Source organism: Diadema antillarum, unplaced genomic scaffold (assembly GCF_040938485.1).
Source record: "Diadema antillarum isolate AM-2024a unplaced genomic scaffold, OU_Dant_1.0 scf00000016, whole genome shotgun sequence".
Lineage (NCBI taxonomy): Eukaryota > Metazoa > Echinodermata > Echinoidea > Diadematoida > Diadematidae > Diadema > Diadema antillarum.
Genome location: NW_027270905.1, coordinates 1184459 through 1206814, shown reverse-complemented (window position 1 = coordinate 1206814; position 22356 = coordinate 1184459). Strand labels below are relative to the sequence as shown.

Below are 22356 nucleotides of genomic sequence, written 5' to 3'. Positions count from 1 at the left end.
GGGTAAGGTATGCAAAATTTCATGTGAGATCTAAAAATGCTGTAAAGTGGAATCAGTATAATTTTGTTTCAACAAAGATGCCTTTAGTTTTGATATTGTTTCACAAATGCATACATAGTGGTATGAACCTAGAGCATACATGGTCCTAATGACTTTTATGCTCATTATCTCTTGATACTGCGTGCTTTAATTACCAATACCAATGTAACTTGCCATTTATGTTTCTATATTACTACATCTGTCTATTGCAGGAAAGGCAAAAGTACTGTTTTTAATGAAAGATATGCCTTTTCAGCCTTCAGCCTTCAAAATACTGCAGTGCTGTTGATAATTTTGCCATCCTTGACTAGAGTGCCACTTTTAATCCTTATAGTAGAAAGATAGTCCAGGCATAAAGGCACATCCTAATGCATTTTGGCACACGTCACCCAATGTTCAATTGCCTTGTGGTTAAGAATTTTCAAATCATTTTTATTGATTTGTAGAGTATGTCTGGGTTTTGAGTTGTGGCTTATTGTGCATTCTGCCTTCATTTGTCACTCAAAAATTCTCCCCACACCCTGCATGCGCACAACCCGTATTGATTCGTGAGGATAGATTTTGCTCATGAGATGGACAATTAACAGAAGAGGGACAGCATTGCGACTCCTTCATCCACAATTTTCGCCGCGCAAGCCTCCCGTAGGAATCCCTCCATTGTCCTGACATATGAATATTTTTGTTCTTCCCCATCCTCCCTCCATCCAGAACCCCCCCCCCCCCCCCCAACTCCTTTTTTCCCACAGCTCTGCCCTCCTGGAAGAGCACAGAACAAGTTAATAGATGTAGTATTGGATCTTGTGAAGAGATGTGTCAATAGAATTGATGCGGGGGGTTTGACAAGGCTCCTTACGAGGACTGCCGGTTGCCACAAGGAGTGAAATGTGCAACTTGCCAGCAACTCCTCCTCATCACGTATGCCCAGGTGGAGGGCACAGATGAGGGCAAGATATTGACTGATACGGGGGTCCTCTGGCCCTGCTGGTGTCTGTGAGACGTCTTCTCAAAGAGACAGAGTGAGAGACTTCTTCCTCCTCTTTGATGTATTGTGGGCAAAACAAGTGAACGATTTACAAGATTTGCATCATTGTTTCATTTTATTTCTTCTCTTAAATTTGAATAGCTTTCATTGAGTGATAAACTTGAGAGTTGAAGAGTTTTTGTTGTTGTTTTCTTTTTTACTTTCAGCTCGAGACATGATTTTGTCTGCCTGTCTGTCTATTGTATTATTTGGCTGACAGATTTTTGTTGTATAGACTTGAAATCCAGTTGTTTTCTCTTGTCTGCCTGTCACTGCACCTTTGACACACATTTGTGTAACATTGTATTACAAATTCCTCATATTTCAGATCCTAGTTCTCGCCCTCTCTCTTTCTCCGCTCTTTAGACTTCTGTAGTTTGTATTTAGCAAGTCTTGTCTTTCGTCAAAAACAACAACGAACCAAATGGCACACACACATACACAGAGTATAAATGGATTTCAATTTTAACCTAGTACCTTCATTGTATAAAGTCATAAAGCAATGTCACACCCTATGAAAGTGCCACCCCATGCCTCTGCAATACATAAAATCAAAATTTTGTATGCTGAAAATTCTTAGGGGAAAGAAAAAAAAAAAATTTAGGAGCACTTATGCTGTCAAGGAAGCACAGATGTCGTTAATTTGTGAAGGCTGTTTGTATTCAAAGCATTTTTTTTTCTTATCATTGTGTTTTTGCTTTTTTCTGAACATGACTTTTCTCATGTACACTTTAAATGTGCACCATTCAGCCACTTACTGTCGAATGCTTTTATTGATCCGAGTTGAATTAGCTACACGGCAGACATCAAAGAAACATCGGCAGAAAAGCAAAAGCAAAAAGTTTGTGTTGACACGAGGAGGAAGTTGAAAAGTTATGTTTATTCTTGATTCAAATTTAGCCGTGCATTTTCTCTTCTGAGTGTAATATTTCTGGCATTTCATCACAGCAATAAAAAAAAAAATTGAGTTTGTGATACCAATTAATGCGTCAATCATAATTTCGCATTTTGAAATATACACGAACGATATTTCTAGGCTTTCATTACGGGCCTACAAAATTAATTGATGTCCTGTCATATAACTGCATTCTTATTCAAAATTCACTTTGTCATGTTCAAATAGCTGTGTTTGTAGAAATCTGAGAAAAGAACAAACGGAGTGTGACTCATGATTTTCTTAGAGAAAAAGAAAGCAAATCACTCCTACAGCTCTGTGCAGTTTCTCACAAATTGATTTGTATATGTGTGATCCATTTCGGCGCTTAAATTCTGCCCCGTTGTAGCCGGAGTAATATGATCCATTTCCACTTTGCGCAGCAATTACCTTTCCCCCGTTAGTGCCTGTGATATTGTGATTCATCATTATGTGCTTCAATAAGGCAGTGATTTATGACTTTGACTCAATCGAGACTGCCTTTCAGCAATCTCCTAGTCGTGTTTCATGATTAGCCAGTAATAAAATGGTGCCTGTAATTTCTTTCCTTTTTTTTAGTATTAACTCCTATCGTGTACAAATGTTACAACGGGAAGCATGATGGTTCCCTTGCGTGTGTGTCAGTGTGCCTTGGTCGGCAATTGTTATGAAGTTACTGCAGGCGGCAGGAATTATTTCCTTAAGTGGTATCAATAGGATCCCATAACAGTGATGCTTCATTCTCTGTGGTTCCTTTTCCTCCTCACTTAATATTTTGTATTAGTAATTAGTATTTTGTATCAGTAATTAGTAATGTGTCACGTCACGTGCAGGCTTATTGCGGGTGGATGGTACAGTATTTGTCTGAAATTTAAAAAGTACTGTATACTGTAAAAGGAGAAGTGTTCACGTGCATTTTAATTTCGCGAATTTCGTGAGAGCCAGGATTTGCAAAATTAAAATGCACATGAAAGTTCTTGTCTACACTTTATGCAATGAATGTTTAGCAGCAACTTGCGAAAATTTCGTGCCGCAAAAAAAGACTGTCGGCTCCAATTTGCGAAAATTTCATTCCCGAAAATATTGTGTTTTACAGTAAACTGTTCTTTTCGTGAGGGTTTGATTTTTGCAAATTTTGCGAATTGCTGTTGGATCGCGAATTTAACAACACGCAAAAATGTCGCCATGCACTAGGGTAATAGTGCATCTACGATAGCGTTGATGTCAATTCGCAAAAACCACATCTCGCGAAGTATCTGTGACCTCATTTGCGAAAATATCTGTGCGCGAAAATAACAGCTTACATAGTATGAGGACTGGCATGTTATTGGAGGGGTGCTCTTGCCTAGATCCCAACTTGAAGACTTTATGCACACGAGACATAATAGAAACATTGGTGACACGACATTTGCTCCTGTGACAATCGCTCCAGTCTTACTTTCCTCAAGGACTTAGAGTTAGGGTTGTGATAGGGTTTCAAGTTTAGTTTGTTGTGAGGATTAGGGTAAGGGTTATGTTCATGGATAGAATTTCTGTTTGGATTAGCATGTGGATATTTCATGGGAGCCATTGTCACAGGAGCAAATGCCATGGATCCAGAAATATCACACAAAATGTGATTTCCTGACTGAGATGTGACATTAACACTGGAAAGAAACGTTCTATAAATTTTTCTTCTCTTGTGATGCCTGGGCATTTTTATTAAATCATCATAAAACTGCTGGGATGTCTGAAATTTACTGAACTTGCCCACCAAATCCATCGAGGGGCTCCTATTTAAAGTATGAACCAAAATAGACTGAAATGTGTCATGGCCTGTCATAACCTCTCCGGATAAAAGATTCCTGGATAATTCAATGATATGCAATATTCATCAGTATAAGCTCAGAGGAGGCAGACATTACCAAACAAAGTTTTGACGTCAAAGAGCTGCAGTTGAGTTGCGTACACACACACATGCAAGAATTTGATCCAGATATCAAGGGAAGAAGAGATGAGAGATGAGAATGCATACTGATTTGCAGAACTGCAGATTATGTGACAAAGTATCAACAATCCACTTGCAATACAAAAACAAAACAAAACAAAACAAAACAAAAGAACTCCACCTTTCCTGCCTTGTTTCACATTCAAGTTGTGTCTGGGAAGCATGTGAAGCTGTTGAGGGGTAGCGAGAGATTTTTCCCTGTCAAGGTTGTTTGCAAAGAGCATTTTTCAACCTCCTTTGAGGGTGGGATTCAAGCAAGGGCGATGTGATGCCAGCAGAACTTGGAAATGATCTACGATGCAGATGGTCCTTGTTTGGGAGTGGTGAGGATAGGGGGGGGGGGGGGATGGGGGAGGGGGGTCATTTCCAAGTGGTGAATGCCGTCAGTTACGGAACTCATCAAGTCCCCCTAAATCCCAATTACAGCCTCATTATAAGCAAATTGCTTTCATTTCCCCCTCCTCGTGCCTTGGCTGTCCTGATTAGGCAGACGCTGCATACCTGAAAAACATACCTGCCAGTGAGTGCGCATCTGCATACGCATGTGTGTGTGTGTGTGTGTGGGTGTGGGTGTGTGTGTGTGTGTGGTAACTGGAGTACTGTCTCTTTCTATCACATTTTCTCTTTATATGTTTCAGCCCTCTTGGCTCGAAATTATCACCGCGAGGGATCCGTCCCTTGGCAAAGGCGCGAAGATATACTTAGTAATCTGCCGTTGTCTATCCAAGGGTCTCTAGCGCCTCATTTTTTCTTCAAGCAGTGAGAGAACAGTCTGAATGACAAGTAATCAGTTCTGTTCACACATACGGGAAATTAACAGTTTTAGAAAAACAGTTTCTTCTTTTGTGTGGCCACAAAAAAAAAAAGAAGAAGTTAACTCTCAGGATACGCATCGCAATCTAATACTTGGTCACACTAGCTACCGTCGTAAATTGCCATGCACACAAAGGGACCATTAATTTCTTCTTTTTTTTTTCTTTTTTTTAAACCACATAATGCAACTTGCCACACTAGCTGCACACAACACACAATGATGCCCAGGATCACATTTCGGTCATTGTTTTAATAGGCATGTTTATGTGCAGTCTGGAGGTTCAAAGCGCTCTATTAGCAGCCAAGTTAATTTGTGTGTGTGTGTGTGTGTGCATGTGTGAACAGTTGCAAATTACATTTTTTTTTAATTGCGATGCGAAAACTTGATAATTCTTGTGTGTGAATGCAGCGATAATTGGCATTGTCTCTGTTCTGTCGACACATTACATTACCTGACCCGCCATGCAGTTAGGAATTTTATCGCCTAAAGATCCTATCCCCCATCCATAATAAAAGTGACTTTGTATAGGAGAACCACCGAGAGGAAACAAAATTAGAAACTGAAATGATTGATGATAGGTAATTGGGTGATCAGTGAAGAAGTATGCAAAGAATGACTCTGTCATCATTAAATTCCGCTGAGACAAAAAAGAAAGAAAGAAAGATCAGGAATAGATTGTTCAGTTTGTGTAGGTGCAAGGTGCCAAGTGAGATGTCTGTGTGATGACAATTAAGTTGTGTTCTGTTGTTGAAATTATTCAGCTATGACTATTAAACCCAAGAATTGTGCCGAGTAAGAAAAGTGGTCTTGAAATTTCTGTTGTTATACTCAATTGATAATTAAAATGATTCGAATCAGTATTATTATGTTAAAGTGCAAGCTGTCCATAAGGTGTGTATGTGGCGAACAAAGATTTTACGAACACAGTATTAACAGGGAAATCTGTGATAATGAGTCTTCTTTTTGATAGACATTGCCATGATGATGCAATGGTTTTCTGCCTCTTTTATCTCTGCACTTTATCACCCAACAGTCAGAGTAGTTTCAGCAAAACAAAAACAAAAACAAAAACAAAAACAAAACAAAGACAAAGCAAAAAAGTTGAAGAAGGAAACCTCCGTAAGACTTTACAAGCAGAGCCCGGAGCATAAATGAAGCAATGATAAATTCTCACATTTGTAGCATTAATGATAAAGGAAGAGTTGTTCAAGTTGTGGGTGTGCAGATGAAGGAGTGTTTGTAATTCGGCAGATACGTGAAGAGCCTCCCCCGCGGGCAACTGTAAGAGTTACATCCACAGAACTCGAGAGACCATCCCCGTGGCGTGACATCCCAAAAGCGATGGCATCGTGGCGGAGTGACGCGAAGGATAAGCGGGAGAGGAGGAGGAGGAGGGTATGCGACGTCTCGTGGGCAGCTGCCGAAAGTGTTTGTATCTCTGCATCCGCGACACCTAGATTGATTTGGGGAAGGAGTTTTTTTCCTCCGAGGTGCCTCGGGGTCAGGGAGCAGCCGTGAGATTCTTATCACGGGATAGGGATTACGGTACACTTACCCCTTTTCCCCAAGTCTTCTTCAACCCTGAGGGAGAGGGGTAAGGGGAGCAATGGCTTCCTTGTTAGGGAAATGCCCCAGAAAAACATTCATACCAGCATGTGTTTTGCTGGATTACTACGAGAAATTGCGATGTTCTATTTTTTTTTTCCGCCTCCATTCCTCAACTCTTACGTTTTCTGTCCTGTTGGACTTGTTTTCCCACATATCTGCCTTTCTTTTTTTTTATCTCTCTCTAGCCAAGATATTAGAGAATGCACAGTGAACTCTTGTAGTCTGGCCAGTCATAAATAAAAAGCAACAACACTCACACATAAAGATGAAAAGACTGGAAAGTACTCAAAACAGTGTGTAACAAGATGTTTTATTTTGAGAAAGTCTTGTACCATGTACTCAAGCAGGTGTAGGTTACATAGGGTGTCTCTTTTCGCTCAACTTAATACTAAAAAGTGTCTGTGTATATATCCTCTATCTGTTTATGAGGAATATCTTTAGAATGAAGGTCTTGCCCTCACTGCACGCTTAAAGCAAAAGATGTTGCTGGTTTGGTGTTGTTTGGTTTTTGTTTGTTTGTTTGTTTGTTTGTTTGGGTTTTTTTGTGATGAGGAATGAAATCCGCTCTCATATCTGACCAGAATCTAAGTGTGTCAGAAACTTTGTTCTTGCATTCAGAAATTCCTTACGATATATCTTAATACAAAATTGTAGCTCTGATTTTGTAGGTGTGGAATTATTGGTCACAGAACTGTTCTGTTGTGCTAAATGTGATATGCGTTTCCAGTGCAAGTGACCAAGACCCCGTTTACAGCAAATGCGGGGCCAAAATTGGCTGCACATTTGGCTATGCTCTGGAGGTAGTCTCGGCCCGGCCTTTTCTCACTGTAAATGCAACCTGGGCCAATATGTGACCCTGCACCTCAAAACAAACAAAAAGTCGCCAGACATGAATTTTTAGTTAAGACCATATTCTGAAAGAGCAGACTTTAAGCTTTAAAATGATGTATAACTCAAATCAAATGGACTCTCCTAACCTATCTAAATATTGGAAAGAAAGCACAAACTCAGGAAAAGTGTGAACTGAGAAAAGAGGCTCTGAAGTACAGTGTCTATTCAAACGCTTAATCTTTACCAAACCGTGCTGGCTGTGCAATGAATGGGACAAAAAACAGGAAGTAAACCACCAGAGTAACAAAAATTAAGGGATTATCAGATTAAACTGAAATTAAGCATGCCTCATTTACACATTCTGTCCATAATTAATACCAACTTTCAAAGCAGTAGCACTATCCTTTCAAATGTTTTTAGAGTTGAAAGCGAAGAGTGTGGACAAGGTTTTTCAGAAATGAAAAAGGGATTCTAAAGACACACATAATAACACTATTCTACCAAAAATGTGCGAGATAAACTGCTAAAAAAACACACTTTCCTGCCCATTGTATGATACCAAATTTTAGTATAATGTAAAAGAAGACCCGCCTTTTCAGAAAATATGAAAAAGTCAAGTTCGGCTAGGTTGACCCATTTCACATATTTTCAGTCCTCACTCAAAATCAGTGTGTGCGACTTTATGTTCAGTTTGAGGTGCACGGTCACATATGCGGTACCAAATTTAGTCTGGCTTCCAGACCCTCTGTCCGTACTATTTTGCTTTTCAGGATATTAACGCCCTCAGAGTCGAAAGCTAGTATAGTTTAAGGTGATTTTGTCCTGCAAAGGATTTTTCTCTCAGAAAAGGCGTCGACTCCGTCGCTGTCGCGGAGTCCAGTTGGCAAAGGGTCTGGAAACCAGACTATACCAAATTGCGTTTGTTTACAAGCAGAGCGCCACTACAACAAAATATTGAAATGAAAGGTTTGAATTGAAAACCCGGGCCGAGCCCGGCACTGTAAACGGACAAAATTTGCTAGGCTCGGCCCAGCCCCGCACTGTAAACGGGATCCATGTGACTTAAAACTTAGGGCTAGTCAGCCCAACAATCAGCAGCAAACTATCAAGGAAGGGTGTTTGACAGCAGCTTTGACTCTGTGGTGAGAGCTCTATGTCCTATGTTCCTTAACATACAGTACCACAGAGAAACACCACATACTGTAATATGATATCAACTTTCTTAGAGACAGAGTGTTCATTTCATTCCTCAGGTATTCTCTTATTTTGTTAATATGGCTTTTTCAGCAAGATTCCAACACTGAAGCTTCCTTCATGGATGCGTGTCTTAGCTCAGAACAAACTGGAAGATCTCTCTTTGTAACAATATCACCGCTAAATTATACAAAAATACCTGGGGAGAAATACAAATCCTGACACGCTTTGCCCTTTTTTTCTTGTCTGCTTGAGAAGGTAACTTAAGGAAGGAGGGGAAAAAATGCTTCTTGTTGCTTGTCAATATGCACATAGGTGAGAGCTAAAAGAATGAGTGTGTTTACAGCACTGTGCTGTTGAGGAGACAAGTCCCTGGCCTGAAATCAATCGCTCCAAGCTCTATCAATATTTCACCAAATTATTCGGGTTTCACGTGTGCACCGGCACTGCAGTTCCAGTCGGAGGAGTAAGCTGGCGCTGCGCTCTCCTGGGCTGCTCCGTCTCCCGTCCATATTTGATGCGCTACCTCGGGCTTGCTGCTTCTTCTTCTTCTTTTTGTTTTTAATCCTTGGCTTGGGAAGATTACGAGTCGATTGGCGCTGCCCTGTCCCCACCCAACTCATCCGGGTACAGTGACAGCTAGAGACAGGACGTGGCACTAGCATCTTCTACTCAGTAGAGGTGTGGTTTTATTTTGTTTTTATGGTGTGTTGACGGTTTTTTGTTGTTTCATGCCTCACCATGAGTTGTATTGTTTTTTTGTTCTTGGTTGTTTTGGAGTTATAATGGGGGGGGGGGGGGGCATCTTACCCAACCAAAAAATCTTAATAATTCATTTGATGTTGTTGGCCTTTCAGTTGACTTTACTTCAGCTAGCAGTAGAGCTAGTGCTTTTTATACCCAAGGATGTATACATCTTTGTATCACATCCCTCCTCTCCCACCACCCCCCCCCCCCAAAAAAAAAAACCCATTCTTAATGTCTAATATGTTTGTTCAACTTTGCTGATACATGTAGCATGTTGTGTTTGTTAGCAAGCCTAATAGTGTTTGTCTGTTAGTAGGTAATGTTTTCTTTGGCTGTTTTCATGTAAATGTGTGTTTGGAATTGGGTGTGAGCTTGGTGTTCATTTTTGTGACAGTCAGCACTTAATGCTACAAACGTGTACTTCAATTTCAGTCCAGAGTTGGAATCTGCAGAATCATTGGCAACCCTTTATAGCATAACAGTCTTGCAATCTACAGTGTATATTTGTATGTATTGATTATAAATGTAACCATTATCGGTATTTCACTGGGCAAAGAGTATCACAATTTCAGACAAAATGTTTCAAAATTTCAAACATTTGATGCATCTAGAACTGAGATTTTTTTTTTCCGCTTTCGATACCATTGATAGAGATACAAAAGACCGTGTAGTCAAGTAAAGCGCAAAAAACATGTTGTTCAATTCTTTTTCCGAGACACTGTGTCTCAAATCACAAACAGCATGAGTGTGTGACGTGCGGCATCTAAGCCGATTATGTTTCCACCTACCAGCTATTCTCCCTTGGTGAGGTATGAAAACAATAAACAGGGATTTATACAGTACACATCTACAAGTGTATTTACAGTGAAATTTCTTGAAATGATCAGATGGCGTCTGCAAACAAGAAAATGTGAATTGATTTCCATTCTTTGATTGAAGCTCAAACTGCCATTGCACGACATGTTTGTATCACACAGAAAAGACTTCATTAATGTCTTACAGATTGTGATGCATCACATTAGGAAGCCGGTTTTAGAGGAGTCGTGGGGGGAGGGGGAGTTGTCTTGTCGCACCGGTATTCAATGTGAATGCTTGCAAAGTATTGCATTGGTAAGGAGCGACAAGTTAGACAGTTAGACAGATGATGTTCAATTCACATGATCTTTAAAAGCAATGTCTGCATCTTTGAGAATTCAGTTCAATTTATTTCAATTTATATTTATATTTCTCTCTTTTTTTTGACGCAAACATATTGACATCACTGGGGAGGTTTTTTTTCCCCTTTTTGCAGTAATGCCATAATTTCCTCATAGCACAGATTCTTTCTTTGAAACAGAGATGATGTTGCCAAGGAAAGGAAGAAGTACTGTAAATTGTTGACTTCAAAGGGCGTATTTTGTGCTGGAAAAAACACTGAAAATCCAAGAGTAGACTAGATAAGGCAATATATTGGTATTATCAATGGTTAACATGGATGATACCAGTCTAAATCAGGAGTAAAATACATTTGCAGGGCACGGAATCAATAGTGATCGATAACTACCAGACAATATCGCACACAGTCTGCATGTGGTCGCTGCTGGCTCTGAGTTGGTGCAATGTCAATAAATGGCATGAAAATCGGCTTCCACTCTCCAAATCAGACGCTCATGATTGTTACTCTTAACTCTGCTGATTTCACTTTCCGGTGAAATGTTTACTCGTATTGCCATTTGAGGATGTAAGCCACTCCCCCCTCCCTCCCCCCCCCCCCCCCCCCCACAAACAAAAAAGAACCCTACTTGATGCGGTGCTTGTCTGTGATAATTGTAAGCAATGGCCATGCCAGACATTGTTGCGTCTGGAAAGCAAATCAATCGCCCGTTACTTGTTAGAATCGTTTACAGCTTTAATTCCAGAAGAACAGAATTTGCAGCAAAGTGATTATTCGCCATGAGCAGTGAATTCGATTCACTGTGAGCTGTGTGGTTTTCTCCAAGTCAATAATGTATGTACCTCGTACTGCATACAGTGTATTGCATGTATCTTAGAAGTTTACAGCATGTACATTGTACTACTATGGACTCATACGGTGCACAATGTAAGTATAGAAGTCCATGGCAAATAAGAAAAAAGAATGATATGATAATATAATAATATAGCATATATAAGTTTTTTGAAATAGTGAACCATAATATGCTAGTGCAACATGCAGGTTGGCCCAGGAAGGAGACCTAAAGCACTGATAATAGGCGATTGCTGTATTAGCGGTGATCAATAACTGATAATAAACATGAGACCAAGAGCTCTATAGGGCTTACAACAATTTAAAAAAAAAAGCAAGTTGACTCTTTAAGCTTCTGTGTAGGGGAACATTATATATCCCACCCAGAAAATGTGATCTAAGCAACGTTCCAACATTAAGTAGTATTAGAATGTTTGAGCCAAGTGCCAATGACATTATTCTTCTCCTGAAAACATACACACACACACACACACACACACACACACACACACACACACACACACACACTAACACTAACACTAACACCCAAACACACAAACTCATCAATCAATTTCCTTGAACAAATATCAGTGGAAATGAGTCTCTGGATTTTATCACTATCATTTCATCTGCGATTAAATGTGCATACAGTGTATATATTGTTTGCGACTCTGGGTTACTAGCCTTTTGAATCTCAGCGGATGTCTCGTGTCGTGAATAGATCTGTAGTGGGTGATGAAAAGGAAGAATGGTGCAGAGCATGTTTGCTTTGAAGGTGATGCCACATACAGCAAATGATTGATCCGTCCATCTTGACTGTGATAGATTGTGGCCAATTGACACCAAAGGTGGTCAGCGAAGACTCAGGCCGTCTGTGGAGACCGCACGACTAATGTGCAACAAGAGGATATTTGATCCATCACCTCCCAGATAACATAATTACCATTAGTTATGTAATATATTTTGTTTGCTCATTTTCCCAGATGGAATCCCATTTGTTTGCTCATTCTTCCACTAATAAATTATATTCATTTCTGGTCAGTTTTCCTCTGTTTGTGTTTAATATATTTTGCATCACATTCCCATTAGCTATAGATTGATTATATATACATTTTTATATTAGCAAAGCACTGTATGCATAGATGCCATTTCTGCTTGGGATAACTTTTTATTTATATCATCAAAGAAAATTGTGAGAATGAAAATGGATAATTGAGTGTTATATTAGTATTAGCACTCTGCTACTTGTATGGTCCCGCACTCGACTTTTGGGCAAATCATCATGGTGAATATCATTAGAAAACAGACTTCTTTTATAGTATATTCGCGAGGCTGCTCATATTTATTACATTGTGTCTGTTTGTTTGTGTGTGTGTGTGTGTGTGTGTTTGTGTTTATGTTTGTACACACATTATATTCAATTCTCAAACATATCAAAATTTTCAAATGTTCTCAAAACATCCTATTGCTGCAACAAGAAATATTGATGCCCCGACCCTAAAGAGAAATCAAAGCAACAACAGAATTTTTCTTATTTTTAGAATAAACAACATAAAAACAAAGAATGTATTCAAGTGTCACTCTATTTCAATGCCTAGAAATGTACATTTTTAGGTACTGTATACGCCGAATTTTTTGCGAGGTTTTTATTTTTGCGAATTTCGCAAGTCTGGTGCTATTTGCTAAATTCAAGACTCTGATCCCGATGTGGATTTGACGTACGCATGTACATGTCTCCGTTTAGTACAGGACTCCACGATCGCGAATTCAACCACTCGCAAAATTATCTGGAATTCCCGATTCGCAAAAATTTAGACTTGCAAAACATATGGCGTATACAGTAGTCCAGCTTGGGAGCTGCATTATGCAGGGATTTTAGTAATGCTCTACATTGCAAGAACCCTATCAGAACATATAAAATGTTGTCTTTCCCTCCCATCCCCTCAAGAGGAATGGGGGGGGGGGGGATGAAGCAGTAGAATTATTTTTTTCTGCGTAAGATGTATTGAAAGGGCTTTACTCAGATTTGCTCTGTTCATGTATCAGTCTAGCGTGCTATTGCCCAGCCGCCGTTGTCTCCAGAACTCCCAGAAGTGTGCAACAAAACACCGTGAACATCAGTGTGTCCTGGTGACCGTATGGTCTCGGCGAACAATTTTAGAACACAATACCTTGAACCCATGCATCAGACAGACCTCACTCTCGATGCGCTGCTAATCCTCGTCGAGTTCGCCTGCCATCCAACAAAAGAAACATGCAATTACCGCGGCGATTTTAGAGCCCAAGGTAAAAAAAGAAAAAAAGAAAAGGAGATAGTTGCCCAGAAAATTTGCTGTCTGCTTTACTCACACATCTCTGTATACATTCGACCATAACAATCGCAGGGACCTGCAGCCATATTGCAATACCCAATATGAGACAGAAAGTAGGTGGAAGAACAAAAATGCTATTACCAGCACTGGATTCCCTAGATAGTGTTGCAGGAAGCACTTCTTTTTGTCAGGTTTTTTGAGACTCTTGCTTAAAACAGAACAAACAAAAAAACAGCAGCAACAGCAAATAAACAAGCGAAGGAAGAATATATGACGTTTCAGCCATCGTGTCATGTTAGAGTAGGACTGCATGCTGCACATGCTGTTGATGGAGCACTCGGAATCACAGAATCATCCTTTCCAAAAATCATTCCTCTCTCAAATGTACCTAATGCACCTGAAACATGAGAGCAAATTTGTCATGTCCAGAGACATTACCACCTGCGCTTTGTACGAGTGCCGTGCATACATGCATGTTCGTGTAACTGAAGAAAAAAAAAAAGTTTGACATTTCAAACTTGTGCAGACAGCAGTGCTGGCTGATAAATGTCTTCTGCGGGTGCAAAATCATGAAGATGTTCTTGGGCTTTCCATTTACGTTTTCGTCCCTCACCACTGTCACTTTTAAGGATAGCATCAATCTTTTACAAGCTGAAATCAGTGCGATACATCAATTTAACTCCTGAGCGAACCTGATGGAGAATAGTCTTTAAAAATAGAGAAAATGATGGCAGTCTAAATGCCAATTATTCATTTAATGAGTCACCTCATAAATACCGATAGTCTTCATATTTAGAAGGCCTTTACCTTACTTGTATAGAAGTTCTTATCCATTTTCATTGACGTATAGGAAATTATCTCCTTATATTGTTTCGTTTCATGCACAAAGCATGAAACGCAGTGAGATTCTTCTTGAAGGTATCAAAGGGTATATTGCATGTAACATTCTCAACGTCACTACTTATATAGATGTTCACAAATTTTTCAATCATCTTAGGAAATTTACAAAAATGTATGTGCACTGTATTCCCCAGTAGATGTAGGAATAACAATAATCAATTACTCAGCATGGCATATAAAACCACACTTAATTTCCCCACACCCAATGTGTAACACAGTGATGATGCTTGGTGTAGCGTTTGCCCGAACAGCATCAGTCAGTTATTATTAATCTAATACCGTTTGCCTAAACAGCATCAGTCAGATATTATTAATCTAATACCTTTCCTGTCAATTAATTCCCACATATTTTAGTCTTAATGTGCTCAGCCTATTGTGACACTGCAGAATCAGCCTATGGTGTGATTATAATTATGCCCTGATCAAATAAGCAGTGGTGTTAACCAAGCAAATTGCTACACGTAAAGTAGCATGTTTCTCTCGTATGGGTAGGTCATGCTTTTTTTCCCCTCTCTTTATAACAAGACTGCGTTCCTGTGATGAAAATGTTATTCACCTTTGAAATACCAGGTACTGAAATGAACATTTGTGAACTGTACAAGATGATCTTTGCAGAGATTTAGAGCTAATTGTGAGATGTGGATGAAATGAAAATAGAATTATAGTTGATACCTTGGATCTGATAGTATCTTCAGTGTAGCATTTGTGTATATTGATGTTTTGATCTGTGAGAAACAGTGCTGCATTCATCCTTCCCAACACTATGTAGCTCTGTTCTCCCAAAGGGCTCTGCCGTTAGTATCATCTCAGCATTTCACCAGGAGAGTGTTTCACGAAGAATTTAAGACGATTTTAAAAGTCAAAAGTAATTTAGAATTATAGTTTGCTGTGTGTGCCTTCAATGGTATTCTAACTTTTGACGAAATTTAAAATTTTGAAGCTTTTTCTTGCAGCCATTAATAGACAAAATAAGATAAGTGACAATATTTTATACATTTTGATAAGAATTTGAAGTAGATTTTGAGAGTCTGACGAAAATGAACGGAGAAACTAGTGGTATACCATAATTTATAAGTTGATCTTCACTTTTAAGATTGACTTCTATTCTTTGTGAAACACCACCCAAATTCCTTTTAGTACACCTGGATCAAGAATAGTGTTGTGGATAAATCGGCCTGTCCACAGATGTAACTGCTGGGCATAATTTGAACCCTAAGATTTCCTTTCTTAGAGTCCAAAGTTTAAGCCACCTTGTACAGCAGATTCTAGCTTTCCAGTTGGGTCAGTTGTCCATCATGTGACACACAGAAAAAAAAACAACAACAAACTAGTACCATTGCTCCTGTTGCTGATGAGCCGTGCAGTTTTTGTCAATAAAATATTTAAAATTAAAATGAATATTTTGTCAAAAATTAGATTTTCCACAGCTAACATCACCCATATATGCATTGACTCCCTATTAAACTCAAGATCAACTATATATGATTTTTTCACCATTTCACACCTCTGATATCACAGTATTTAAATCTTACCTTTGCTGCACACACTGAATCAGTTACAAGCACGCATTCAGTCACTTATTTTCCTGTTAACAACTTCAACTGATTGCTTGCATGTATGTCTGACTGTATGTGCCGCCCATTTGCCTTTTTGCAATATAATGGTTGCCATTTTTGCACTTATTTCAAGAATTGGTACAGACTACATTGTACATCCAGTTTGATACAAAGTGTTGTATATAAAACAAATAGTGAAAGGTCTTACTCATGCATTGAAACAAGATTTCACCCTCTTTGAAAGATGAGGCGCACTGCTCAACTCGGCATCTTTCACTTCATGCATACTATAATATAATACTACAGTGCTGAAACACTTGGGAGTCATACTGTGCATATATCTCATTTTTGAATGTCACAAAATATGCCACCTCCGCAATGCCTGCATCACCGCCCAGTGTCTTTGATAAGTTTTCCTCGAAAGCCAAACTATGAATAAGACCCCCTCGTCCTCAAACACTGCCTTTCCATCTCAGTGATGATAATTTCTCAGAAGTGTTCCCCGAGCTACACTCCATCAGGACAGTCAGACCCAATAACTGTGATTAACTGCCACTTTACTGCTGGGTAACATTAGGCCCGTTCACACACAAAGGAAAAAGTGCGATTTAAAAATCGATTTTCTTATCGCGATCAAAATTTCGAAATTTTTTCCAGTGTGGACAGAAAAATCTCACTAATTACCGCGATCGTAATCGCGATCCAACTCGCACTATTAGTGCGATTTTTCAGAATAATCGCGATTATTTTGCCAAGCGTCGTGTGTGTGAGCGCGATCGAGATTCGGAAATCGGTATTTTTAATCCCATCGTTCGTAGCGCGTGCGAAACTCTATTGGGACTGCGGGGTCAGTCTTCGGTCATGCAAGATTCGCGCATGCGCAGTTTGGCCACTGATCGTTCTTTCCTTGCTGCGAAGTGCGATTTTTCCCTGTGTATGAACGGTCGGGAAAAAAATCGAAATTTGGATCGCGATTGAAATTTCGATTTTCGTTGTTTGTGAACGGGCCTATTGTCCAGAGAGTAATTATCCAACATCTTACAGAGAGGGGCCAGGTCTTTACTTTGCGGGGCGGTAGAAAGGAAATGACTGGTCATAAAATGGGCAATGCTGAATGAAATGAAGAAACTTGACTCCCTCAATTACCCATGTAGTAAACATTTCGAGGGCCTCTTCACCCTTAGTCAAGTATAGCTCAGTGAAATGGCATCTAGCCTTTACCCTAGCTGGGAGCAACTCATGACTTGTTAGGCAGGGAATGAGGTATAAACAGTACCTTGTGTGCTATTGTACTGTGTGATAATTGTTAATGGATGTACATGATGTTGCACTACAATGGATAGATGCTTCCAGCCCTTGCCACTCAACCATGTTTCTTTTGTGTATATATGCACGTTCATGTAAAGTGCACCGCCAGGCACATCTCACAGCTGTTAGAATGTCTACACAGGGATGAAACAGATACGTAGAGAGTGTCCTTGAAGCCGAAACGGCCTGAAATAGAGTGTGCGAATGTCTGTGCTTCGTCTCCTGTGCTCTTTTTCGAGAAGCAATGCTCAGGTTACCTTTCCAGGTTACCTTTCCAGGTCTTCACCACATCGCACAGTCGTAATAAAAGGGCATTGGGTATTTGGGTTGACTATTCATTGGTCCATTCATTCATGTGCAATTATTCTGCATTTCTGCGCTAGTTATGAGGGTGGCTTGAGAAGGACTTTAGTAGCTCAATCAAACTTCTTAATTGCATACCCATTCATGCCAAAATTGAATATTTGTTTCAGGGGATGGAGACATCCATGGTAATAGGTCAGATGTCCTGATTTGATCATTTGCAGTAATTTAAGAGCAGCAATCAGTTACAGAAATTGATAAACCATGGTACACCGCCATTCTTTGAAGGCGTTGTTCATACTAATTTTGGGTTAGGTACACATACATGTAGGAATGATGGAGATGTTCAAGGTGACATTGAGAAATTTTATAATTTTTTTTTTAAATCAATAACTGGATTAAATGTAGAACAAGATTAATGCTGAGTGAAACAAGTCACTGGTACAATATTTGAAAGCTATCGCAGGGTAAAATACATATAGCTATACATATGTGCAAGATGATAAACATGAAGGAGTAGTTGGTATTTATATCTCATGTGACAAATTTTAATGTGATAATCTTGAACTTAATTTGTCAAAAGTCCAAATCAATTAACAAGATAACTCCAGAATCATTGAAGATATGTGGTTAGACTGGCGCTGTGACAGATGATGACACACATTTGCAGAACGAATGAGTGAGCAAATTTCTGAAGTGGTGGCAACACATGATTACAAATGACCCTTTTCAACTCCGGCGCAAAGCGACTTGTGATAAAAGGCCTTTACCTTGAGGTGACGCTAGAAAACATTGCCCTCATTAATACCGCATTGCACCGAGCTTTCTTAAACCAAATGTGAAATATGATCCTAGCTTAGGCAATATATTCTGATAACCTCTTCAAGGCCAGGGAAATTATTCAGATACCCAGTTCCTCTGAGGAATATACATCACATACTTTGTATGCTCAGTATATGTGACCATGCATCACAAAACCAACAAAAAGTTGCATCCCTTGATTTTACATGAGAACTCAAAAAAGGTGAAACAGGTCAGCCAAGTCAATCTTGAGTTTTCCATATTTTCTGAAAGAGGTACTCTTCTTCTGCATTATTTCTGAGGTTGGGAACATAATATGAATGGGAAAGTGTGTTGCAGCAGTTTTTCTACAACCTTTTTTTTTGGGTAAAGTAGTGAGATCAGGTATGTCGTAAGTGCCCCTTTTCATTTTTTGAAAATCCTTTGCACACTCTTCACTTAAATCTCTAATAACTTTTGAAAAGATAATGCTACAGATTTAAAGTTGGCATTAATCATGGACAAAATGTGTCAATAGCGCATGCTTAATTTCAGCTTAATCTGATAATTCCTTCATTGTTGTTGCTGTGATGGTTTACATCCTGTTGTTGTTGTTTTTTTTGTCCCATTCATCGCACAGCTAGAATGGTTTTGTAAGGATTAAGTACTTGAATAAACTCTGTACTTCAGAGGCTCTTTTCTCAATTCACAATTTTCCCGGAGTTTGTGCTTTCTTTCCAATATTCATATAGGTTAGGAGAGTCCATTTGAAATGAGTAATACATCATTTTAGAGCTTATAGTCTGCTCTTTCAGAATCTGCCCTCAACTGAAATTCTGTGTCTGGTGACTTTTTGTTGGTTTTGTGGTGCAGGGTCACATATTGTAAGTAAAATAGTGGTGTTTGAAATGCAGTCATTGATAAAGCAGTGTGATATCTTTTAGGGAAAGCTATGCAGGTTGCACATTTCTCTGGGCAAAGACTGATCTCTGACATCTGTCAAAAATAAGGGGAAAAATAGTAAAATGTAACAACCATTGATTTCAAATGAGAGTTTGAAAGGAGATGTTTTTGTGAGTCATGACTTCTGAAACTCTCTAATAAATTTTTGTCTCCATATGATATATGTTACACCTCACCTAGTTTGCCATGGAAATGTCACATGCTCTCTCATAACAAGTCTGAAATGTGGGGCAGAAAAAATAAATATGACCTCAATTTATGGCAAACCCAAGGTACGCCACTTGTCAAGCTTAAGAATTATATCATCTTGATGGGATACGGAAAAAAACAAACCAAACCAAAATGACAGCTCTGCAGAATAAACCACGCTTCAGAGGTGAATTGCCCCCCCCCCCCCCCAACTCCTGAACCTGGAACTAGGTCACAAATGATGCAAAAGTTATCACTTATATATTGTTTCTCAGAAGAACATCACTCATAAAACTTTCTTATTATAATTGTTTTCAATTGCTCCTTGTTTTGCTGTCCCAAACTTTCTGTTTGAAGACAGTAACATAGACGAGAAGATTTGATTAATGCTCATGCAAAGTAAAAGAAAGAAAAATGATCTTCCATAATTTTTTGTTGGGGGAGGGGAACGGAGAAAAGGCAGGCAGGGCAAATAAAAACAGAGGATATTTCCACAAGCGTATGGTTAATTAACTCGTTTCAGCAGAGACGATCCCCTCTCCCAAGGTTGTGAGCCTTTTTCCCCTTCCATATTTTTGCACGCATGCCAGCAATTTTTATTCCACAAATAAATTAGTTGAATAATAGAAATCCCTCACTGTCAGAGCATTGGTGCTCCATTAGCTGGCCAGTAATGGTCTGGGAGCTGTTGACACTGGCATTAAGCATCGGCTCACTGAATGGAAAATGCTCAATTATGAGTGACATCTCAAGCATGTCATATTTCTGCCTCCATTTTTTCCTCTGCCGCGGTCACGCTACCGCATCAAATCTAATCAGAATGGCGATTGGTCTGCACGTGGCGTCACGAACTGCGGCTAGAGTTTCGCACAGCAGACCGCCTTCAATGTCGCCCGAGAATGACGTAGACTTTGAATGTCTCTACTAAGACAATGACAGTATATCGGTCATTCAAACTCACGGCATTAGACATAATGGTTTCATCAATAACAAATGATGCATTTCACCAGTATGCATGTCATCAATAGATGGTTTCCATATACAAAGATGTGACATAGATATATCCATTTGCAGGAACAATATCGTTGGCTTTGAATCAAAAGTGGTAACATTCAAATGTATGTCATATTTGCTTTGTTAGTGCTTTGGACTTTGTTATCTGATGGGGTTTACTGAGAGATGAAATTGTAATAATGAAATGTAATTCTATTTCATCTTTTGTGACCTTGACACGATGAGATTTTATCTGTGTTGCATTAAAGAGCAGATCTTTCAATGATGAACTTCATGGATGATAGTGGTCGTAGAGGAGTTGAAGAAATTTATAGTGTTCATGGAAATGATGATAATTGTGACTCTAAAGTTGTGATGGTAACTGTGATGAAGGTGTTGATGATGGTGATGATGATGATGATGATATTGATGGTGATGATGATAATGATGGTGATGATGATGATGATGTTGATGGTGATGATAATGATGGTGATGATGATGATGATATTGATGGTGATGATGATGATAATGATGGTGATGATTATGATGATATTGATGGTGATGATGGTAATGATGATGATGGTGATGATGATTATGACGATAATGATGGTGATGATGATGATGATAATGATGGTGATGATGATGATTTTCCTTATGATAATAAGGTTAAGCAGGATATGAAACATTTATCTTCTCATATTAATACAGAAGAGGTGAACACTGAAGGTAGCATGGTTAAAGATTATGTTTAGTGTTTGAATAGGAGTAGGTCTATGTATCAATATTATTTTTCTGTGAGGTTCTTCCACCAACATCTTAGTATCCTCACTCCAGTGACAAGTGGCTAGTCTACTTGTGTGAACATTTCTTGCCAGCATTGGTCAGTTTAAAAGAAACACATTTGATGGCCAAGTCAGAAGCACAATTCTAAATCTTGTGTAATTTATAAATTTGATGTAAAATTCAATATCTTACAATCTATTTTGATGTCATGAAACAAAATTTTGAGAACGATACACCCCCCCCCCCCCCCCCCCAATATGAATTTAGAGAGGCTTTAAAGCCAAGTTGGGCCACCAGGAATGCCTATAGATCTGTATCCAGACTTGCTGACTTTTTTTTTCAACACCATTACAATCTTTGCAAATCCCAGAGTTCCTGACCAGTATGGTTATGGGGCTGCGTGGAACTGATTTTTATGCATACTTCTGATTCAGTTTCACCTGAAGTTTGACGTCCGCTCTGTCTTGGTCTTTTCTCAAACTTGCAGGTGCATCTTTTTGCTTCAGATAGTCGAGTGTGAGGGATGAGAGCCGACTACCCGTGCCGGAGAGATCTCGTTGGAGGAAGGAGACCGGAGGATATCTCGTCTCAGAGCATTGCCCTCCGGAATCAATCAGGGCTCGGTGACCTTCAAACCAGCGCGCAGCCTTCGCGGAGAGACGGAGTGCCCGTGACATTTTGGCCTTCTCTCTTACTTTTGCTGTGTTTCCGCGGCAACTGATTGACGACGGATTGGCAGTGCAGTTTAACCCCCCAAATTTGGATGTTTTGAAAATGGTCTGTGCCATACCATGTCTATTCATTTAATTACAGGAGGGGGGGGGGGAGGGGATCTGAGATGTTTGGGTTGACTGACATCTTTCCTGTAGCATGGCTTGTTGGCTTTCTCTCTCACATGTGCTCTCAATCTGTGATGTTATGTTTTTGTAAATAAATTTTGTGAATTATTTGTGCACTAAATGAGCTCAGTGTATTAATTTGAATGCTCTCCTAGCGCTGCTTAGGATCTTAATCTTCTCGCTTTTAAACTTGTTATAATTTCGGGGGGGGGGGAGGGAGGGGGGTTAATTCATGTGAAAACTAGGCATACTTCTCGGTTTCATTGCACCATAGTGAAGAGAAGTACAGGTT

The 22356-nt window shown here is 39.4% G+C and overlaps 1 protein-coding gene across 1 annotated transcript in view; it reads left to right on the top strand.

The window, feature by feature from the left end:
• The window catches only part of LOC139725152 (interleukin enhancer-binding factor 2 homolog), a 91931-nt gene extending 69925 nt beyond the window's left edge, over nt 1-22006 (top strand). The window contains exon 13 of the mRNA XM_071636245.1: nt 21713-22006. The gene's annotated coding sequence lies outside the window, so the exon portion shown is untranslated. The remainder of the gene's footprint in view (nt 1-21712) is intronic.
• Nucleotides 22007-22356: the final 350 nt, after the last annotated feature.